This window comes from Pseudophryne corroboree, chromosome 3 (genome assembly GCF_028390025.1).
Source record: "Pseudophryne corroboree isolate aPseCor3 chromosome 3, aPseCor3.hap2, whole genome shotgun sequence".
Classification (NCBI taxonomy): Eukaryota; Metazoa; Chordata; class Amphibia; order Anura; family Myobatrachidae; genus Pseudophryne; species Pseudophryne corroboree.
Window position 1 is genome coordinate 518034705 of NC_086446.1, and position 24735 is coordinate 518059439.

The window sequence follows — 24735 nt, forward strand, 5'->3', positions numbered from 1 at the left end:
TTTTGGTGGCCGACACTCTCTTGGCAGGTTTGTTGTGGTACCATGTTCTTTCCATTTGAAGATGATGATTTGATGGTGCTTCGGTGGATCATCAAAGATTTGTATATTTTTTTTATAACCCATCCCTGACTTTGTCCCTGACTTGTTTGGAGAGCACCTTGGTCTTCATGGTGTGAGGCCTCTTTCTTAGTGGTGTTGCAGCCTCTGGGGCCTTTCAGAAAAGTTGTGATTATACTGACAGATCATGTCACACTTAGATTGCACACAGGTGGACTTCATTTCACTAATTATGTGATTTCTGAAGGTAATTGGTTGCAACAAAACTTTTGAGGGGCTTCATAGCAAAGGAGGTGAATACATATGCACATGCCAATTTTCTGATTTTTAGTTATACAACTTATTTTTTATATAAATTTTTCTCATTTCACTTCACCAACTTAGACTATTTTGAGCAGATCCATCACCTAAAATTCAGATTGAAACAAAAAAAATTAGTTACAGTTTGTAATGTAACAAAATATGTAAAAAGTCAAGGGGGGAGTGAATACTTTAGCAAGGCACTGTATACGAGTGCAGTGGCTGCTTATGTTGTGTAGCATTATAAAGAACCAACTTTCTCATACGTCCTAGAGGATGCTGGGGTCCACTTTCGTATCACGGGGAATAGACGGTTCCGCAGGAACCATGGGCACTTTAAGACTTTTTCAGAGTGTGAACTGGCTCCTCCCTCTATGTCCCTCCTCCAGACCTTAGTTTAGAAAATGTGCCCAGGCAGACTGGGTGCACTCTAGTAGAGCTCTACTGAGTTCTACTAAAAATACTTTATTTAGGTTTTTTATTTTACAGGGGACTGCTGGCAACAGTCTCCCTGCTTCGTGGGACTTAGGGGGAAGAAGTAGGAACCAACTTCCTATATAGTTTCATGGCTCTGCTTCTGCTGACAGGACACCATTAGCTCCTGAAGGGTACTGAACACTAGCTGCGGCTATGCGCTCGCTGTCGCCCCCCTAACAGAGCCAGAAGTCAGAAGACTGGTGAGTAGTATTACCACAGATCTGCTGAGAGGGACCTCCGGTCATCGTGATGGCTTAAGGTACCGCGCAGCGAGTGGGAACGCTCCGCGAGCATGCAGTCCGTAACACAGAGCCCAGCAGGGCGCCTGGGCAGCATGAATCCTACTCTCTCTGGCAAAAGGGTAGCATATGATGTTGGTACACAGTCCTACAACCCACGCCAGTATAAAGATCTATGATAATAGCTGAGGAGAAACGCGCCATTGCAGGGGGCGGAGCTTCTTCCTCAGACAGCCAGCACAGTGCTCAGCGCCATTTTCTCCCACCAGCTGCAGGGGAAGAAACGCTGATCCTCCTCTCCTTCTGAAACAAGTATCAGGGTGAAAAAAGGGGGGGGGGGGGGGGAGTGTAATAATTAGGTGTCAAACCTATTATTGGCAATAATAGGTTTGACATGCTTGAAAGTCTCTGTGTACAAAATACATTACACAGGGATATTTTCTGTGGGTGCTGAGTTGTGAGCTGGCAATTCCTTTCTGTGTCCCTCTGACAGATTTTACTGTGGGTCTGTCCCCAGAAACCCCGGAGTGTCTGGTGTGATTGTGCACATGTGTGACATGTCTGAGGCAGGGAGCTCTTCCCCTGAGGGAGCCATTTTAGGGACACAGAGTTGTAATGTGGTGGCGCTGCCGTCGCACCACGAGCCTGAATGGGTGAAAGAATTACGTGATAGTGTGAATAATATAAGTAAGAGATTGGATAAGTCTGAGTCTCATGCAGAAAACTGGAGAAAATCCGTGGAAGATGTGATTTTTAATAGAACTGCCTCTTCATCCACAGGGGACCCCTCTGGTTCACTAAAAAGGTCATTTGCACAAGTAGTACAAACTGATACAGACACGGACTCTGATTCCTGTGTCGACACTAGTGATTCCAGGGGAATTGATCCAAGGTTATCGAAAAACATTCAATACATGATTGTTGCTGTAAAGGAGGTGTTAGAAGTTACAGAGTCCCCTCCTTTACCACAGGAGAAGGCTTACTTTAATAAAGAGAAGAAAATTAAAGTAACTTTCCCTCCATCTCATGAGCTGAACAGTCTCTTTGAGGGAGTCTGGACTAACCCTGAAAAGAAATTTCAGATTCCCAAAAGAATTCAGGCAGCTTACCCTTTCCCGGCAGAGGACAGGAAAAGGTGGGAGTCACCCCCCATTTTAGACAGTGCCCTGTCACGCTTAACAAAAAAGGTGATTCTCCCTGCACCTGGGACAGCTTCACTAAAGGAGTCGGCAGACCGCAAGTTGGAGACTACGTTAAAATCTATTTATGTGACCAATGGGACACTACTCAGGCCTACCATTGCCTGTGCGTGGGTGAGTAGTGCTATTGAAAAGTGGTCAGAAAACTTGTTATCAGACATTGCCACAATAGATAGAGATGAGATACTCCTAACGTTAGGTCATACTAAAGACGCTGCTGCATATATGCTGGAAGCCATGAAAGATATTGGTCTCTTGGGATCAAGAGCCGCTACCATGGCAATTTCAGCACGTAGGGCATTGTGGATTCGCCAATGGAATGCCGACACAGATTCCAAAAGGAATATGGAGGCTCTCCCGTATAAAGGCGAGGCCTTGTTTGGAGATGGGTTGGATGCTTTAGTTTCTGCGGCTACCGCAGGTAAGTCGACATTTTTGCCTAATGCTCCTGCCCCGGCGAAAAAGACACATCACTCTCAGATGCAGTCCTTTTGGCCCAATAAATACAAAAAGGGTAAAGGTTCCCCTTTCTTTGCGGGTAAAGGAAGGGGAAAAGGAAAAAAGTCCACAGCGTCTCCAGGATCACAGGAGCAGAAATCAACCTCTGCTTCTGCCAAATCTTCAGCATGACGCTGGGGCTCCCTTGCGGGAGTCCGCTCAGGTGGGGGCACGTCTGAAACTCTTCAGTCAGATTTGGGTTCAATCTGGCCTGGACCTGTGAGTCTTACAAATAGTGTCCCACGGGTACAAGCTGGAGTTTCAAGAAATTCCCCCATGCCGATTTTTCAAATCGGCCTTACCAGCTTCTGTCCCAGACAGGGAAGTGGTATCAGCAGCAATACAAAAATTGTGTCAGGAGCAAGTGATTGTCCTGGTTCCCTTGTCACAACAAGGAGAAGGTTTTTATTCAAGCCTTTTCGTAGTTCCGAAGCCGGACGGCTTGGTCAGACCAATTCTGAATTTGAAAACACTGAATCTCTACCTGCAAAGGTTCAAATTCAAGATGGAATCTCTGAGGGCAGTGATTTCCAGTCTGGAGGAAAGGGACTTCATGGTGTCAGTGGACATAAAAGATACCTACTTACATGTTCCTATCTATCTTCCGCATCAAGCTTATCTGAGATTCGCAGTGCAGGATTGTCATTACCAACTTAAGACGTTGCCGTTCAGACTCTCCACGGCACCGAGGGTGTTTACCAAGGTGATGGCGGAGATGATGGTCCTCCTTCGCAACCAGGGAGTCAATATAATTTCTTACCTGGAAGATCTGATAAAGGCGAGGTCCAGGGAAAAGTTGGTGAAGAGCATTGCACTCTCCCTGACAGTACTTCAACAACACGGTTGGATCATAAATTTTCCAAAGTCACAGTTGGAACCGAAGACAAGATTATCGTTTCTGGGGATGATACTGGACACAGAAGTACAGAGGGTATTTCTTCCAGTGGAAAAGGCTCTGGAAATCCAGAGAATGGTCAAACATATTCTGAAACCAACAAGAGTGTCGATTCATCAATGCATTCGGTTGTTGGGGAAGATGGTAGCGGCCTACGAGGCCATACAATTTGGCCGATTCCATGCCAGAGTATTCCAGTAGGACCTATTGGACAAGTGGTCCGGATCCCATCAACACATGCATCAGAGGATAATCCTGTCATCCAAAGCCAGAATTTCGCTCCTGTGGTGGCTACACAGTTCTCACCTCCTAAAGAGATGCAGGTTCGGGATTCAGGATTGGGTCCTAGTAACCACGGATGCAAGTCTCCGAGGCTGGGGAGCAGTCACACGGGGAAAGCTTCCAAGGAAGATGGTCAAGTCAAGAAACCTGTCTTCACATAAACGTTCTGGAGTTGAGAGCCGTTTACAACGGCCTTCTACAAGCGGGGCATCTTCTTCAAGATCAACCCATACAGATCCAGTCGGACAATGTAACAGTAGTGGCGTACATAAACCATCAGGGCGGAACAAAAAGCAGAACAGCAATGGCAGAGGTGACAAGGATCCTCCTCTGGGCGGAAAGACATGCAAGAGCTCTGTCAGCAATTTTCATTCCGTGAGTGGACAACTGGGAAGCAGTCTTCCTCAGCAGACATGATCTCGATCCAGGAGAATGGGGCCTCCACCAAGAAGTCTTCGCAGAGGTGACAGGTCTTTTGGGAGTTCCTCAAGTAGACATGATGGCATCTAGTCTCAACAAGAAGCTTCGGAGATATTGTTCCAGGTCGAGAGACCCACAAGCAATAGCAGTGGATGCACTAGTGGCCCACTGGGTGTTTCGGTCAGTGTATGTCTTCCCTCCACTTCCACTAATACCAAAAGTTCTCAAGATCATAAGAAGAACAGGGGTTCGAGCGATCCTCATTGTCCCAGACTGGCCAAGGAGGGCTTGGTATCCAGATCTTCAGGAGTTGCTCATAGAAGATCCTCGGCCTCTTCCTCTTTGCGAGGACCTGCTGCAGCAACGTCCGTGCGTGTATCAAGACTTACCGCGGCTACGTTTGATAGCATGGCTGTTGAGCGCCGGATCCTAGCCCGTAAGGGTATTCCCAAAGAAGTCATTGCCACTCTTATTCAGGCTAGGAAAGGAGTAACGTCTAGACATTACCACCGCATTTGGAGAAAATATGTATCTTGGTGTGAAACCAAGACTGCTCCAAGTTAGGACGTTTTCTCCATCTACTTTAGGCAGGGGTGGATGCTGGCTTAAGATTGGGTTCAATCAAGGTCCAGATTTCGGCCCTGTCCGTTTTCTTTCAGAAACAATTGGCCTCCCTTCCAGAAGTTCAGACGTTCGTGAAAGGGGTTCTGCCATCTAACCTCCATTTGTGCCTCCTACGGCACCGTGGGATCTTAACGTGGTATTGCAGTTCCTTCACTCAGATTGGTTTGAACCTCTCCAGGAGGTAGAGTTAAAGTTTCTCATTTGGAAAGTGGTCATGCTGTTGGCCTTGGCATCCACAAGAAGGGTGTCTGAGTTGGGGGCCTTGTCTCACAAGAGCCCTTACTTGATATTCCATGAAGATAGGGCTGAACTAAGGACTCGTCAGCAATTTCTTCCAAAGGTGATTTCTTCTTTCCATGTAAACCAACCTATTGTGGTGCGAGTGGCTACTGACCCCTTCGCTGCTTCGAAGTCTCTGGATGTGGTCAGAGCTTTGAGAATTTATGTCGCAAGAACGGCTCGGATACGGAAAACAGGCTCTGTTTGTCCTGTATGCTCCCAACAAGATTGGGTGTCCTGCTTCTAAGCAGACGTTTGCGCGCTGGATCAGAGGTATGATTCAGCACGCTCATTCCACCGAATTCGGTGAATGACCATTCTACGAGGAAGGTGGGCTCATCCTGGGCGGCTGCTCGGGGGGGGTCTCGGCATTACAGCTTTGCGGAGCAGCTACTTGGTCAGGGACAAACACGTTTGCTAAATTTTACAAGTTTGACACCTTGGCCGCCGATGACCTAAAGTTTGGTCAATCTGTTCTGCAGGGAAATCCGCACTCTCCTGCCCGTACTGGAACTTTGGTATAACCCCATGGTACTAAAGTGGACCCCAGCATCCTATAGGACGTATCCTTTTCTCCTAGTCCGTAGAGGATGCTGGGCACCCAACCCAGTGCGTACTTTACCTGCAGTAGTTATTTTGTTATAGTTTTACACAGGTGTTGCTGCAATGGTCATGCTCGTTGGCATGTTGTATGCCATGTTGTGCGGCATGGTTGAAGTGTGAGCTGGTGTGAATCTCACCATTAACTTAAAAGTAAATCCTTTCCTCGAATTGTCCCTCTCCCTGGGCACAGTTCCTATACTGAGGTCTGGAGGAGGGGCATAGAGGGAGGAGCCAGTTCACACTCTAAAAAAGTCTTAAAGTGCCCATGGCTCCTGCGGAACCGTCTATACCCCATGGTACTAAAGTGGACCCCAGCATCCTCTATGGACTAGGAGAAAAGGATTTACTGGTAGGTATAAAAATCCTGTTTTTGAATTGTTTGAATTTGTTTTATTTAGTTCATCCTCCTCGGCCACTCTAGTACTTGTATAAGATGCTAGGGACCCACTCGTGGTGTTGGATCTCATCTTGAAGAGTTCTGTCTCTCTAGTGACCCCAGTTCTAATAAATATATATATATTTTTTTTTGTGTGTGTTGTGGAATGTTGTCCTTTCCTGGTGGATTCCTGATTTGTAAAAAAAACAAAACAGTGGAAATAGAAAAAGATTGGATGTTATATTTAAGGTATCGCAACACAGGAGACACAAATGTATGATAGAACACACACACACACACACACACACACACACACACACACACACACACACACACACACACACACACACACACACACACACCATTTTCCTATGTGTGTGTATATATATATCATTCCATTATATAGGTAGGTGCCTGGAAATTGAGTAGATAGAAAGCATGTTTTGCAGTTTTTCAGAACTCCATCTGTTCAGGCGGCTGTAATAATTTATGTATAGCTACTTGATTTACAATAGAATTGTATGGAGTAGAGCTAATTATATGCACTTTCTTTGACCACTTTGTAATTATGGTCTTCAGCACATTGATTTATAATTGTAAGCTCGTCTCTGGAATCTAGTATATATACACGTGACATCACTTGCCTACTCTGTGTCTCCCATCTAGTTTTTATTTTTGTCTGTATTAGACCATCAGTAATGTATTCCACATTGGTGTATATAATGGAATCGGTGTGCTTTTCAGCGTGCTGCATGAGAGCCTCTATACATGGAAAGGTGAGTTCCATTCTCCATGTTCTGTAGAAGCATTAGAGGTCCTTTGAGTTTAATCCTAATAGGCCCTACACATTAGGCGATTTCACTGAAAGATATGAACGATCTCGTTCATTAATGAACGCGATATCGGATATATCTTTCAGTGAGTAGGCTACTCACTGAAAGATATGAACGATGCGCAGCCCCCGCCGGGTCGCTTATACGTGCAGGCCAATATGGACAATCTCGCCAGGTGACGGGGGGAGTGAAGAAACTTGTCAGAGTCTTATAAGAGCTCTCCATCCCAAGAGGGATAACCTACACATCCAGTGTTCTGGGCGATTTTGAGCTGAAAGAAGCTCACTTTTGGTCTATTGAGCTGCTTTCAGCTCTAAACCGCCCAGTGTGTATGCCCCGGCGGTGAGCCTTGATGCGCACCCCCGCTTCATCGCTGGCGGCTGCCGTTCAACTGCTGGTATTACCAGCAGATGAACGGCAGGGTGGACGGCTTTTCATAGCGTCCTGCTATGGAGTGCCGTTCACCCCCGCTGACATCGCTGGGCAGGGGAGAAAATCGTTCAGTGTGTTCAACCCAGCAATGTCAGCGATCATCGCTGTGCATATACGCTGAGCAAAAATGCCCAGTGTGTATGCACCTTAAATGTTAACTGCTGCTTCCTTCCTGACCTCTCTGTACTGGTTCAAGCTGTGTCATTTTGGTATTTCAAGTGTCCGACTACAAAACACTTTTACCAATAGCAGATTGTACTTTTCAGTCCCTGAAAATTAAATGCTGAAGGACCTGCCTGCTGAGCAAAGCTCATCACATGCTTAGCAGAGATCACAATATTGCTGTATTGAAGGTCACTGTGACAGTCTGTTGCTTGGGGTTATGTCACTTATATTTTGCCTTATTGTTTCCGGGGAGCTGTCGAGTGAGACTCGTTGTTATGGAGTTACCCGGCAGCAGGGGCTGCTGTGCTAGTTGCTGGGATGCCCTGTGGTGAGCAGGCAGACTCTGTGAAGAAAACACAAAATTGTTTCATGCATCATTATGTCAGAAGATTTTAGCATTAAAAATTAATTATCTGTGGTGGTTTTGTAAGATGTTTCAATGAAACTAACCGGAAGGAAGCATGACATTTTTATCTGCTAGGCTAGCAAAGACCAGCAGAAAATAGACCTCTTATCTTCTCCAATGCCGGTCAGCAACCTTTAAAGGGCCACTCAAAATAAATTACTCTACAAGGTCAAACTAGCGAAAAGGACACATACACTTAGTCAAGGAAAAGCCGTGATGTCTGGGCAATGTTTAGTAGGCTTCATGTGACTCCTCTCTTTCGGGTATTTAACCTCAATTACTAAATAGCTACTACCTTTTCTCTGACGTCCTAGTGGATGCTGGGAACTCCGTAAGGACCATGGGGAATAGCGGGCTCCGAAGGAGACTGGGCACATTAGGACTACCTGGTGTGCACTGGCTCCTCCCTCTATGCCCCTCCTCCAGACCTCAGTTAGAATCTGTGCCCGGCTCGAGCTGGTTGCACACTAGGGGCTCTCCTGAGCTTCTAGTAAAGAAAGTATTTATTAGGTTTTTTATTTTCAGTGAGATCTGCTGGCAACAGACTCACTGCAACGAGGGACTTAGCGGAGAGAAGCGAACCTACCTGCTTGCAGCTAGCTTGGGCTTCTAGGCTACTGGACACCATTAGCTCCAGAGGGATCGAACACAGGCCCAGCCTCGGTCGTCCGGTCCCGGAGCCGCGCCGCCGTCCCCCTTGCAGAGCCAGAAGCATGAAGATCTTCACGGAAATCGGCGGCTGAAGACTCCGGTCTTCATTAAGGTAGCGCACAGCACTGCAGCTGTGCGCCATTGCTCCCTGTGCACACCACATACTCCGGTCACTGATGGGTGCAGGGCGCTGGGGGGGGGGGGGGGGCGCCCTGGGCAGCAATTAGAGTACCTTAAAGTGGCTAATCACACATAATATAGCCTAAGAAGCTATATATGTGTAAAATACCCCTGCCACATTATTATTATTATAAAAGCGGGAGAAGTCCGCCGAAAAAGGGGCGGGGCTATCTCCCTCAGCACACTGGCGCCATTTCCTCTCACAGCTCCGCTGGAAGGACGCTCCCCAGGCTCTCCCCTGCAGTTTCCAGGCTCAATAGGGTAAAAAAGAGAGGGGGGGCACTAAATTTAGGCGCAATTACTATATATATAGCGGCTATAGGGTAATCACTTGTGTAGTGTAACTCCCTGCATTATATAGCGCTGTGGTGTGTGCTGGCATACTCTCTCTCTGTCTCCCCAAAGGACTTTGTGGGGTCCTGTCCTCAGTCAGAGCATTCCCTGTGTGTGTGCGGTGTGTCGGTACGGCTGTGTCGACATGTTTGATGAGGAGGCTTATGTGGAGGCGGAGCAGGTGCCGATAAATGTGATGTCACCCCCTGCGGGGTCGACACCTGAGTGGATGGATATGTGGAAGGAATTACGCGACAGTGTCAACTCCTTACATAAAAGGTTTGACGACATAGCAGATGTGGGACAGCCGGCTTCTCAGCCCGTGCCTGCCTAGGCGTCTCAAAAGCCATCAGGGGCTCAAAAACGCCTACTACCTCAGATGGCTGACACAGATGTCGACACGGATACTGACTCCAGTGTCGACGACGACGAGACTAGTGTACATTCCAACAGAGCCACCCGTTACATGATTACGGCAATGAAAAATGTGTTGCACATTTCTGACATTAACCCAGGTACCACAAAAAAAAGGGTATTATGTTTGGGGAGAAAAAGCAACCAGTGGTTTCTCTAACGTCCTAGTGGATGCTGGGGACTCCGTCAGGACCATGGGGATTAGCGGCTCCGCAGGAGACAGGGCACAAAAATAAAGCTTTAGGATCAGGTGGTGTGTACTGGCTCCTCCCCCTATGACCCTCCTCCAAGCCTCAGTTAGGTTTTTGTGCCCGTCCGAGCAGGGTGCAATCTAGGTGGCTCTCCTAAAGAGCTGCTTAGAAAAAGTTTTTAGGTTTTTTATTTTCAGTGAGTCCTGCTGGCAACTGGCTCACTGCATCGAGGGACTTAGGGGAGAGAAGTGAACTCACCTGCGTGCAGGATGGGTTGGCTTCTTAGGCTACTGGACACCATTAGCTCCAGAGGGATCGAACACAGGCCCAGCCATGGAGTCCGGTCCCGGAGCCGCGCCGCCGACCCCCCTTGCAGATGCCGAAGATTGAAGAGGTCCAGAAACAGGCGGCAGAAGACTTTTCAGTCTTCATGAGGTAGCGCACAGCACTGCAGCTGTGCGCCATTGTTGTCAGCACACTTCACACAGCGGTCACTGAGGGTGCAGGGCGCTGGGGGGGGGGGGGCGCCCTGGGCAGCAATGTATAATACCTTTTTTATGGCTAAAAATACATCACATATAGCCCTTGAGGCTATATGGATGTATTTAACCCCTGCCAGATCTCACAAACTCCGAGAGAAGAGCCCGCCGAAATAGGGGGCGGGGCTTATTCTCCTCAGCACACAGCGCCATTTTCCTGCTCAGCTCCGCTGTGAGGAAGGCTCCCAGGACTCTCCCCTGCACTGCACTACAGAAACAGGGTAAAACAGAGAGGGGGGGCACTCTTTTGGCGATATTACTATATTTAAGCTGCTATAAGGATACAACACTTATATAGGGTTGTTCCCATATATATTATAGCGCTTGGGTGTGTGCTGGCAAACTCTCCCTCTGTCTCCCCAAAGGGCTAGTGGGGTCCTGTCTTCAATAGAGCATTCCCTGTGTGTCTGCTGTGTGTCGGTACGTGTGTGTCGACATGTATGAGGACGATGTTGGTGTGGAGGCAGAGCAATTGCCGGTAATGGTGATGTCACCCCCCAGGGAGTCGACACCGGAATGGATGGCTTTGTTTATGGAATTACGTGATAATGTCAGCACATTACAAAAATCAGTTGACGACATGAGACGGCCGGCAAACCAGTTAGTACCTGCCCAGGCGTCTCAGACACCGTCAGGGGCTGTAAAACGCCCTTTACCTCAGTCGGTCGACACAGACCCAGACACGGACACTGAATCTAGTGTCGACGGTGAAGAAACAAACGTATTTTCCAGTAGGGCCACACGTTATATGATCACGGCAATGAAGGAGACTTTGCATATCTCTGATACTGCAAGTACCACAAAAAGGGGTATTATGTGGGGTGTGAAAAAACTACCTGTAGTTTTTCCTGAATCAGAGGAATTGAATGATGTATGTGATGAAGCGTGGGTTAACCCAGATAGAAAAGTGCTAATTTCAAAAAAGTTATTGGCATTATACCCTTTCCCGCCAGAGGTTAGGGCGCGCTGGGAAACACCCCCTAGGGTGGATAAGGCGCTCACACGCTTATCAAAACATGTGGCGTTACCGTCTCCTGATACGGCCGCCCTCAAGGATCCAGCTGATAGGAGGCTGGAAACTACCTTAAAAAGTATATACACACATACTGGTGTTATACTGCGACCAGCCATCGCCTCAGCCTGGATGTGCAGTGCTGGGGTGGTCTGGTCGGATTCCCTGACTGAAAATATTGATACCCTGGATAGGGACAGTATTTTATTGACTTTAGAGCAATTAAAGGATGCTTTTCTTTATATGCGAGATGCTCAGAGGGATATTTGCACTCTGGCATCGAGAGTAAGTGCGATGTCCATATCTGCCAGAAGAAGTTTATGGACGCGACAGTGGTCAGGTGATGCGGATTCCAAACGGCATATGGAAGTATTGCCGTATAAAGGGGAGGAATTATTTGGCGTCGGTCTATCGGATCTGGTGGCCACGGCAACTGCCGGAAAATCCACCTTTTTACCTCAGACCCCCTCCCAACAGAAAAAGACACCGTCTTTTCAGCCGCAGTCCTTTCGGTCCTATAAGAACAAGCGGGCAAAAGGACAGTCATATCTGCCCCGAGGCAGAGGAAAGGGTAAGAGAGGGCAGCAAGCAGCTCCTTCCCAGGAACAGAAGCCCGCCCCGGGTTCTGCAAAGCCCTCAGCATGACGCTGGGGCTTTACAAGCGGACTCAGGAGCGGTGGGGGGGTCGACTCAAGAATTTCAGCGCGCAGTGGGCTTGCTCACAGGTGGACCCCTGGATCCTGCAGGTAGTATCTCAGGGTTACAGGTTGGAATTCGAGAAGTCTCCCCCTCGCCGGTTCCTAAAGTCTGCTTTGCCAACGTCTCCCTCAGACAGGGCGACGGTATTGGAAGCCATTCACAAGCTGTTTTCTCAGCAGGTGATAGTCAAGGTACCCCTCCTACAACAGGAAAAGGGGTATTACTCCACACTATTTGTGGTACCGAAGCCGGACGGCTCGGTAAGACCTATTCTAAATCTGAAATCTTTGAACCTGTACATACAAAAATTCAAGTTCAAGATGGAGTCACTCAGAGCAGTGATAGCGAATCTCGAAGAAGGGGACTTTATGGTGTCCCTGGACATAAAAGATGCTTATCTGCATGTCCCAATTTGCCCTTCACATCAAGGGTACCTCAGGTTTGTGGTGCAAAACGGTCATTATCAGTTTCAGACGCTGCCGTTTGGATTGTCCACGGCACCTCGGGTCTTTACCAAGGTAATGGCCGAAATGATGATTCTTCTGCGAAGAAGAGGCGTATTAATTATCCCTTACTTGGACGATCTCCTGATAAGGGCAAGGTCCAGAGAACAGCTGGAGGACGGAGTAGCACTAACCCAAGTAGTGCTGCAACAACACGGGTGGATTCTGAATTTTCCAAAATCTCAGTTGACCCCGACAACACGTCTGCTGTTCCTGGGAATGATTCTGGACACGGTTCAGAAAAAGGTGTTTCTTCCGGAGGAGAAAGCCAAGGAGTTATCCGAACTTGTCAGGAACCTCCTAAAACCAGGAAAAGTGTCTGTGCATCAATGCACAAGAGTCCTGGGAAAGATGGTGGCTTCTTACGAAGCGATTCCATTCGGCAGATTCCACGCACGAACTTTTCAGTGGGATCTGCTGGACAAATGGTCCGGATCGCATCTGCAGATGCATCAGCGGATAACCTTATCGCCACGGACAAGGGTGTCTCTTCTGTGGTGGTTGCAGAGTGCTCATCTGTTAGAGGGCCGCAGATTTGGCATACAGGACTGGGTCCTGGTGACCACGGATGCCAGTCTGAGAGGCTGGGGAGCGGTCACACAGGGAAGAAACTTCCAGGGAGTATGGTCAAACCTGGAGATATCTCTTCACATAAATATACTGGAGCTAAGAGCGATTTACAATGCTCTAAGCCTGGCAAAACCCCTGCTTCAGGGTCAGCCGGTGTTGATCCAGTCGGACAACATCACGGCAGTCGCCCACGTAAACAGACAGGGCGGCACAAGAAGCAGGAGAGCAATGGCAGAAGCTGCAAGGATTCTTCGCTGGGCGGAAGATCATGTGATAGCACTGTCAGCAGTGTTCATTCCGGGAGTGGACAACTGGGAAGCAGACTTCCTCAGCAGACACGATCTACACCCGGGAGAGTGGGGACTTCATCCAGAAGTCTTCCACATGATTGTGAACCGTTGGGAAAAACCAAAGGTGGACATGATGGCGTCTCGCCTCAACAAAAAACTGGACAGGTATTGCGCCAGGTCAAGAGACCCTCAGGCAATAGCTGTGGACGCTCTGGTAACGCCGTGGGTGTTCCAGTCAGTGTATGTGTTTCCTCCTCTGCCTCTCATACCAAAAGTACTGAGAATCATACGGCACAGGGGAGTAAGAACGATACTCGTGGCTCCGGATTGGCCAAGAAGAACTTGGTACCCGGAACTTCAGGAAGATCCGTGGCCTCTACCTCTAAGACGGGACCTGCTTCAGCAGGGACCGTGTCTATTCCAAGACTTACCGCGGCTGCGTTTGACGGCATGGCGGTTGAACGCCAAATTCTAAGGGAAAAAGGCATTCCGGAAGAGGTCATTCCTACACTGGTAAAAGCCAGGAAGGAGGTGACTGCACAACATTATCACCGCATTTGGAGAAAATATGTTGCGTGGTGTGAGGCCAGGAAGGCCCCCACGGAGGAATTTCAATTGGGTCGATTCCTACATTTCCTGCAAACAGGATTGTCTATGTGCCTCAAGTTGGGGTCCATTAAGGTTCAAATTTCGGCCCTGTCGATTTTCTTCCAAAAAGAATTGGCTTCAGTTCCTGAAGTCCAGACTTTTGTAAAAGGAGTACTACATATACAGCCCCCGGTTGTGCCCCCAGTGGCTCCGTGGGACCTTAATGTAGTTTTGGATTTTCTCAAATCCCATTGGTTTGAGCCACTCAAATCGGCGGATTTGAAATATCTTACATGGAAGGTAACCATGCTACTGGCCCTGGCTTCAGCCAGGAGAGTGTCAGAATTGGCGGCTTTATCGTATAAAAGCCCATATCTGATTTTCCATTCGGACAGGGCAGAACTGCGGACGCGTCCTCATTTTCTGCCTAAGGTGGTGTCAGCGTTTCACCTGAACCAGCCTATTGTAGTGCCTGCGGCTACTAGCGATTTGGAGGATTCCAAGTTGCTGGACGTTGTCAGGGCATTGAAAATATATATTTCAAGGACGGCTGGAGTCAGAAAATCTGACTCGCTGTTTATACTGTATGCACCCAACAAGCTGGGTGCTCCTGCTTCTAAGCAGACGATTGCTCGTTGGATTTGTAGCACAATTCAACTTGCACATTCTGTGGCAGGCCTGCCACAGCCTAAATCTGTCAAGGCCCATTCCACAAGGAAGGTGGGCTCATCCTGGGCGGCTGCCCGAGGGGTCTCGGCATTACAACTCTGCCGAGCAGCTACGTGGTCGGGGGAGAACACGTTTGTAAAATTCTACAAATTTGATACCCTGGCTAAAGAGGACCTGGAGTTCTCTCATTCGGTGCTGCAGAGTCATCCGCACTCTCCCGCCCGTTTGGGAGCTTTGGTATAATCCCCATGGTCCTGACGGAGTCCCCAGCATCCACTAGGACGTTAGAGAAAATAAGATTTTACTTACCGATAAATCTATTTCTCGTAGTCCGTAGTGGATGCTGGGCGCCCATCCCAAGTGCGGTTTGTCTGCAATACTTGTACATAGTTATTGTTACAAAAAAATCGGGTTGTTCTTGTTGTGAGCCGTCTGTTCAGAGGCTCCTACGTTGTCATACTGTTAACTGGGTTCAGATCACAAGTTGTACGGTGTGGCTGGTATGAGTCTTACCCGGGATTCAATATCCTTCCTTATTGTGTACGCTCGTCCGGGCACAGTATCCTAACTGAGGCTTGGAGGAGGGTCATAGGGGGAGGAGCCAGTGCACACCACCTGATCCTAAAGCTTTATTTTTGTGCCCTGTCTCCTGCGGAGCCGCTAATCCCCATGGTCCTGACGGAGTCCCCAGCATCCACTACGGACTACGAGAAATAGATTTATCGGTAAGTAAAATCTTATTTTTCCCCCCATCTGATGAGTTGAATGAAGTGTGTGAAGAAGCGTGGGCTTCCCCCGATAAGAAATTAATGATTTCTAAAAAGTTGCTAATGGCGTACCCTTTCCCGCCAGAGGACAGGATACGTTGGGAGACATCCCCTAGGGTGGATAAAGCGCTCACACGCTTGTCAAAGAAGGTGGCACTACCGTCTCAGGATACGGCCGCCTTAAAGGAGCCTGCGGATAGAAAGCAGGAGGCTATCCTGAAGTCTGTGTATACACACTCAGGTATTATACTGAGACCGGCTATTGCTTCAGCATGGATGTGCAGTGCTGCTGCTGCGTGGTCAGATTCCCTGTCTGATAACATTGATACCCTCGACAGGGACACTATATTGCTAACCATAGAGCATATTAAAGACGCAGTCTTATACATGAGAGATGCACAGAGGGATATTTGCCGGCTGGCATCTAGAATTAATGCAATGTCCATTTCTGCCAGTAGAGGATTGTGGACTCGGCAGTGGACAGGTGATGCAGATTCTAAAAGGCACATGGAGGTTTTGCCTTACAAAGGTGAGGAATTGTTTGGGGACGGTCTCTCGGACCTCGTTTCCACAGCAACAGCTGGGAAGTCGACATTTTTACCCCATGTTCCCTCACAGCCAAAGAAAGCACCGTATTATCAGGTACAGTCCTTTCGGCCCCAGAAAGGCAAGCGGGTTAAAGGCGCGTCCTTTCTGCCCAGAGGTAGAGGGAAAAAGCTGCACCATACAGCCACTTCCCAAGAACAAAAGTCCTCTCCCGCTTCCTCTAAGTCCACCGCATGACGCTGGGGCTCCACAGGCGGAGCCAGGTGCGGTGGGGGCCCGTCTCCGGAACTTCAGCGACCAGTGGGCTCGCTCACGGGTGGATCCCTGGATTCTACAAGTGGTATCTCAGGGGTACAAGCTGGAATTCGAGACGTCTCCCCCTCGCCGTTTCCTCAAATCAGCCTTGCCAACAGCTCCCCCAGACAGGGAGGCAGTGCTGGAGGCGATTCACAAGCTGTATTCTCAGCAGGTGATAATCAAGGTACCCCTCCTTCAACAAGGACGGGGTTACTATTCCACAATGTTTGTGGTACCGAAACCGGACGGTTCGGTGAGACCCATTTTAAATTTGAAATCCTTGAACACTTATATAAGAAGGTTCAAGTTCAAAATGGAATCGCTCAGGGCGGTTATTGCAAGCCTGGACGAAGGGGATTACATGGTATCACTGGACATCAAGGATGCTAACCTGCATGTCCCCATTTACCCTCCTCACCAGGAGTACCTCAGATTTGTGGTACAGGACTGTCATTACCAATTCCAGACGTTGCCGTTTGGTCTGTCCACGGCACCGAGGGTATTTACCAAGGTAATGGCCGAAATGATGATACTCCTTCGGAAAAAGGGAGTTTTAATTATCCCGTACTTGGACGATCTCCTTATAAAGGCGAGGTCCAGGGAGCAGTTGTTGGTCGGCGTAGCACTATCTCGGGAAGTGCTACAACAGCACGGCTGGATTCGGAATATTCCAAAGTCGCAGCTGGTTCCTACAACGCGCCTACTGTTCCTGGGGATGGTTCTGGACACAGACCAGAAAAAAGTGTTTCTCCCGGAGGAGAAAGCCAAGGAGTTGTCATCTCTAGTCAGAGACCTCCTGAAACCAAAACAGGTGTCGGTGCATCACTGCACGCGAGTCCTGGGAAAGATGGTAGCTTCCTACGAAGCAATTCCATTTGGCAGGTTCCATGCAAGGATCTTTCAGTGGGATCTGTTGGACAAGTGGTCCGGATCGCATCTTCAGATGCATCGGCTGATAACCCTGTCTCCAAGGACCAGGGTGTCTCTGCTGTGGTGGCTGCAGAGTGCTCATCTTCTAGAGGGACGCAGATTTGGCATACAGGACTGGGTCCTGGTGACCACGGATGCCAGCCTTCGTGGCTGGGGGGTAGTCACACAGGGAAGAAACTTCCAAGGACTATGGTCAAGCCAGGAGACTTCCCTACACATAAATATTCTTGAACTAAGGGCCATTTACAATGCCCTAAGTCAGGCAAGAACCCTGCTTCAACACCAGCCGGTGCTGATCCAGTCAGACAACATCACGACGGTAGCCCATGTAAACCGACAGGGCGGCACAAGAAGCAGGTTGGCGATGGCAGAAGCCACAAGGATTCTCCGATGGGCGGAAAATCACGTGATAGCACTGTCAGCAGTGTTCATTCCGGGAGTGGACAACTGGGAAGCAGACTTCCTCAGCAGACACGACCTCCACCCGGGAGAGTGGGGACTTCATCCAGAAGTCTTCAAAATGATTGTAAACCGTTGGGAAAGGCCACAGGTGGACATGATGGCGTCCCGCCTCAACAAAAAACTAAAAAGATATTGCGCCAGGTCAAGGGACCCTCAGGCGATAGCTGTGGACGCATGTGACACCGTGGGTGTACCAGTCGGTTTATGTGTTCCCTCCTCTGCCTCTCATACCCAAGGTACTGAGAATAATAAGAAGGAGAGGAGTAAGAACTATACTCGTGGTTCCGGATTGGCCAAGAAGAGCTTGGTACCCAGAACTTCAAGAAATGATCTCAGAGGACCCATGGCCTATGCCGCTCAGACAGGACCTGCTGCAGCAGGGGCCCTGTCTGTTCCAAGACTTACCGCGGCAGCGTTTGACGGCATGGCGGTTGAACAGCGGATCCTAAAAGAAAAGGGCATTCCGGAGGAAGTCATTCCTACACTGATTAAAGCTAGGAAAGATGTGACCGCAAAACATTATCACCGCATATGGCGGAAATATGTTGCTTGGTGTGAGGCCAGGAAGGCCCCAACGGAGGAATTTCAGCTAGGTCGATTTCTGCACTTCCTACAGTCAGGGGTGACTATGGGCCTAAAATTGGGTTCTATTAAGGTCCAGATTTCGGCTGTCGATTTTCTTCCAAAAAGAACTGGCTTCACTGCCTGAAGTTCAGACTTTTGTAAAGGTAGTGCTGCATATTCAGCCCCCTTTTGTGCCCCCAGTGGCACCTTGGGATCTCAACGTGGTGTTGGATTTCCTAAAGTCGCATTGGTTTGAGCCACTTAAAACCGTGGAGATAAAGTTCCTCACGTGGAAGGTGGTCATGCTGTTGGCCTTGGCGTCGGCCAGGCGTGTATCAGAATTGGCGGCTTTGTCATGTAAAAGCCCTTATCTGATTTTTCATATGGATAGGGCGGAATTGAGGACTCGTTCCCAATTCCTTCCTAAGGTGGTATCAGCTTTTCATGTGAACCAACCTATTGTGGTGCCTGCGGCTACTCGGGACTTGGAGGATTCCAAGTTGCTGGACGTAGTCAGGGCCCTGAAAATATATGTTTCCAGGACGGCTAGAGTCAGAAAAACTGATTCGCTATTTATCCTGTATGCACCCAACAAGCTGGGTGCTCCTGCTTCAAAGCAGACTATTGCTCGCTGGATCTGTAGCACGATTCAACTTGCACATTCGGCGGCTGGACTGCCGCATCCTAAATCTGTAAAAGCCCATTCCACGAGGAAGGTGGGCTCTTCTTGGGCGGCTGCCCGAGGGGTCTCGGCTTTACATCTTTGCCGAGCTGCTACTTGGTCGGGTTCAAACACGTTTGCAAAATTCTGCAAGTTTGATACCCTGGCTGAGGAGGACCTTGAGTTTGCTCATTCGGTGCTGCAGAGTCATCCGCACTCTCCCGCCCGTTTGGGAGCTTTGGTATAATCCCCATGGTCCTTACGGAGTTCCCAGCATCCAATAGGACGTCAGAGAAAATAAGAATTTACTCACCGGTAATTCTATTTCTCGTAGTCCGTAGTGGATGCTGGGCGCCCATCCCAAGTGCGGATTGTCTGCAATACTTGTATGTAGTTATTGCCTAACCTAAAGGGTTATTGTTTGGAGCCATCTATTCGAGAGGCTCAGTTGTTGTTCATACTGTTCACTGGGTATAGTATCACGAGTTGTACGGTGTGATTGGTGTGGCTGGTATGAGTCTTACCCGGGATTCCAAATCCTTTCCTTATTGTGTCAGCTCTTCCGGGCACAGTTTCCCTAACTGAGGTCTGGAGGAGGGGCATAGAGGGAGGAGCCAGTGCACACCAGGTAGTCCTAATTCTTTCTTAGAGTGCCCAGTCTCCTTCGGAGCCCACTATTCCCCATGGTCCTTACGGAGTTCCCAGCATCCACTACGGACTACGAGAAATAGATTTACCGGTGAGTAAATTCTTATTTTTTGCAGTTAATAACCAGAGTCAAATGGATTATCTCATATTTGGTCTACTTTTTCATACATTTCTGTAACTTGTTTTTTTAAAGAACGCCCATCTAAATCTGTGCATGCAAACACATCTCTTGAAGTATGGACTGGCCGTGATTTAAGCATTTCCTCAATTATGCTCAAGTAAAGTAAATAAGTAAGTTAAGGTAAAAATATATGCTGATATGTTGTAGTTAAATATTCATCTTGCCCTTTGCTTGCGGCGCGTATGCAGATAAACTTCAAGTTCAAAGTTATTTATTGTCCTCAGCCAAACATGTTGACAGGTGAAGTTACATTTGTACATCATCAGCCCAATAGTAATATGACAGCATCCACGGTATAAGAACAACATATCATACATTAAAAAAAATTACATTCACATACAGTAATAACAGTGTTCTAAACCTCTCATTGAATGGATGACTGATCTAATATGATTTCCTCGCTTTCTTCAAAGCCCTAAGATTATAAAGCTCTTGAATGGTCGACAACTGGCTGTCTTTAATACACTCTAAGGCTCCCCGATCACTTTCAGTGCAGTTGCCATACAATTTCAAAAGTCAAAATACTCTCTGTTGAGCATCTAGAAAAATTTAACATAGTCTGCACCCTTATGCCTGCAGCCCTTAAACGCTGTAAAAATTTATTTATTTATTAATTATCAGTTATATATATATAGCGCACACATATTCCGCAGCGCTGTACAGAGAATATTTGCCCATTCACATCAGTCCCTGCCCCAGTGGAGCTTACAATCTATATTCCCTATCACATGTACACACAGACACATTCACGCTAGGGTTCATTTTTGTTGGAAGCCAATTAACCTACCAGTATATTTTTGGATTGTGGGAGGAAACCGGAGTACCCGGATGAAACCCACGCAAGTACGGGGAGAATATACAAACTCCACACAGTTAGGACCATGGTGGGAATCGAACCCATGGCCTCAGTGCTGTGAGGCAGTAATGCTAACCATTACACAATCCGTACTGCCCCAAAAAGAGCTTTGATGTCCTGCTTGCCAAGTTACGCGGGCTTGACTTAGTAAATACAATTTCCTGCTGACTATTGTTAACATTGGCTGCTCCTCTTTATACCCTATGATAGCATCATGAGTAGTTCTCCCCTTTCTTCAGCATCCTTAAGTTCTCCTGGTACCTCTCAAATACATTGGTAGTTATAGGTTATAAAGAGAAGATTGTACCAATATAACGATCTCCAAGTACACACATATTACTTTTAAAATTTCACCAAACAAGTGTGCAGATATATCACCTGCCCATTCCACACATATCATGAAACAAGTCCCTTTAGGGTTTCATAGGAGTCCAACAGTGACTATTGTTTCATTAGGTATGCGAAATGGGCAGGTGAAATATCCTGCACACTTTTTTGGTGATATATTTATTGTGTTTACTTGAAGAGTGCTATACTATTCTCTTTATACATTGCCAATTTTGAGTATTTTCTTGGATGTATACGATTGAGAAATAAGGGAAGAAAGGTAAATTTAGATGTTGTTGGCATATAGCTGGTTTCGGAGCATAAAGTAGCTGATCAGCTTCCCAAGGGAAGGTGTGTAAAGAGAGAAGAGAGGGGGGCCAAGGACAGAATTTTGGAAGACCCCAATGGGGAGAGAGGAAGGGAAGTAGAGGTTGGGTTGGAGGCTGAGAATAATTGGTTGAAGTTCGGTTTTGTAGAGGCAGATATAGTTTAGGATTTGGAGCAGGAGGGAGTATCAAATGCCGTTGCAAGGCCAACGATAGAGAAATGGCCTTTGGATTTGAATCTGAAAAAAATCATCAATAATTTTGGTGAGATCAGTTTTGGTGGAGTACAGAGACCGAAAATCAAATTGGAGTGGGTCTGGGAAGGAAATACGGAGTATGGAGGTGGCAAATTAGCATATAAAATGCTTAATCTGCTTTGAAGAACATCAGGAGGGGGAGAGATTGGGCGGTGATTAGAAATAGTAGACTTCTATCGGCCATACATTTCTGAAACACTGTGTAAAGGTTCTCAATGGGCAGTCTACACATTGCTGAGACAAAATGTTCAGAGGTCTGTGAGACTGAACAAATTTCCTCAAAAGCGGACAGGTTCGCCCAACAAAGGAAAGTATTTGTAAGTCACAGTGCCTGAGGAGATAAATTCTACTCTTCTGATTCCAACGATGAGCAAGGACAATTCACTATGGAGACCATTACAGTTTTTTTTTTTTTTTTTTTTTGCTTCTTGAGCTCCTAATTCAGAGGTCTTGCCTATTTCTAAAGTGATGCTCTATTCTTTCCCTCCTGATCCTCTAATCACCTTATGAAGGCATTATTATGCCCTTCCCAGACGGTAGCCAGCTATGTTTCCCCATAGGTATTGTTTTCTGCATTTTTTAAATTAATATTTCATCTTGTCAATTAGGAGTTTATTGAGATCAGTTTTCGCTTCTGCTAATTCTGCTTCTAATGTCAGGGAGGATTTATGGTAGGTTTCTAATTGTCTGATTTTCTCAGTAATTTATCTTTGTGTGCTTCCTTATCTTTCTTGTGGAAGAAGCCCAATTGGATATATTTTCCTATCATAACACTTTTGTGAGTCTCCCAAATAGTTATTTTCATGTGTATGATGTGTTGTTGAGTATATTATACTTTATATTATCTTATATTTATGTTCTACTTTCTCCATCTTGGTTTTATAAGAGGTGTTGGGTTAGGAGATACTTATGAAGTTTAAAAGGACCACAATTAATAAATCAACGGAGAGGAACATTGGGGCACTGTCTAACCAGGTTACCTTATACGCCTCTGTTCTGTGGGTGCAAATGTTTATGACTAAGCAATAGTTTACCATTTGTAAACCGAGTGAGGATTAGAGATGAAAATGTAGTCACAGTAATCTGGATGAACCTAATGAATGTTTGGTGGGTCTCAGGGGGCCATTGGAAGTAAATAGTCAGGGGGTCACTTAAATTTAAATCTTCACCTTGAACTAGAATTTCATCAAGAATAAGATTCCAGATCTCCAGTGTCTCTGACTGGAATATATAAGGATAGGTTTTGGAAGCATATACGTCTTTTTTGGATGAGGAAATAATCCATCATAATTTGTCTCTTCCATTATTGGAGAACCATGTTGAGAGATGGTTTTGTGAGTGTTGGAACCAGGTGTTACATATTGCAAGATTGTTGTGGTTGGCAAACGTAAGTAAGTGAAGGTGGTTATCATTATTTAGGTAACTGCATCTGTATGGGCCTAGTTTTCTTTTCCAACCCAGCCGGTCAGGGTCCGTTTGTGCATTCAGATCGCCACATACATGGTTATGCTATTTCCATATTGGTACTGATCTAAATTTTCTGCAGTTTATCATAGAAAATATCTTTGCCTTGGTCATTGCTTGACTTTGTTAGTGGCATGGTTGCAGAGAGTTCTAAAATGGCAATATGGTATGATTTTGCCTGGAAACGGGTGACAAACGTGAAAGCAACATGAGAAAGTAACTTCAGGGAACAACAATCTGGATTTAGGCCTGGTAGAGGTTGCAGCGACCATATTTTCGCTATTCGGCAAATACTCGAAACACGATTACAATTTAAGAAAGAATGCGATAAATCACCCTTTATCGGCCGATAACACATGGGATCCATGGCTGCTTAGTCATGCGAAGCATAATCCCTGATAATTTCTGTTTTGTGGGGCTGATTGGATAGCCCCGGGGGAATCCTTTAGTTTCGGTAACTCACCGCGGCTAATAGGATACCGCCCTTATGGTGCTTCAAGCTCTCTACAACAATGGATCAAATAAAGTTAAATATGCAGGCCAAATGTCCCAATCATTCGAGATCTCAACTGGCATCAAGCAAGGTTGTATAGTAACACCCATGCTCTACAACATAGCTGTGGACTGGATTCTCAAAAAAACTTCTCTAAAGAAAAATGGGCACTGTTACTGGCAAACATACTGCCCTCACATATCTAATCTACGCTCATGATATTGTATTCTTAGCCAAAAACATGTAGGGTACCCAAAACATCCTAAATAAGCTCAGCACAAAAGCATCAAAGTTTGGCTTACAAAAAAATGCGGAACAAACCAAGTATATTTTTACTAGAACGACGCCTGCACAGCTAATCCTAGATGTAAACATCATTAAACAAGTGGATACCTTTTAAATACCAATATCTGGGTTCAACTATCAATGATCGATAGATAGCTGCCATTAGTGACATCACAAGATGTATAGGTTGTGCCACAGCTGCCTTTGCATATCTTTAAAAAAAAAAAAAAAAAAAAAAAAAAGGCCTCTGGAACCAAGAGGACAATTCCATTGACCCAAAAATGAAGGTATTCAAGATGTATAGGTTGTGTCACAGCTGCCTTTGCATATCTTTAAAAAAAAAAAAAAAAAAAAAAAAAAAGGCCTCTGGAACCAAGAGGACAATTCCATTGACCCAAAAATTAAGGTATTCAGCGCATCGGTTAGAACAATATTACTTTGTGGTTCAGAGTCATGGACAATCCTTAAAAACGTCCTAACAAGTCTGGAACGTTTCCAAAAGATGTGCTTACGAAACATCCTACAAGTAAAACTAACAGACTGCTGTAGAAATGAAAACATCCCAAACCAAATTGAATCCTATATTAAGATATTATTTAAAGTAGTTTGGACATTTCTGCAGAATGGATCCTAAAAGAATACCATACCAGTACCTAAATAACACGCGCCCGGATGGATGGAAAATAGCACGTGATGCGCCAAAGAAAACATGGCTAAAGCAGATTGCTCAAGAGCTTCAACCATTGCACCATTCATATTGATAATACAAAGCAAGCTGCCCTAAACTGATCTCAATGGCGTGCAATTATTAGAGATTCCCTGCCTTTGGCTTTCACAGTGCCGGCAAGCTGTCCCTAGCTTGCTAATGACGATTAAGTCTAAACATATATATTCAGTGAAAAAGGTAAATATTCATTACAAATATAACCCTTAACAAGAAGCACCTC

At 46.7% G+C, this 24735-nt stretch overlaps 1 protein-coding gene across 4 annotated transcripts in view; it reads left to right on the forward strand.

Annotated features, from left to right (window-relative positions):
- The window catches only part of RPTOR (regulatory associated protein of MTOR complex 1), a 704097-nt gene that overhangs the window by 135906 nt on the left and 543456 nt on the right, over positions 1-24735 (forward strand). The gene's annotated exons all lie outside the window — the stretch shown is intronic.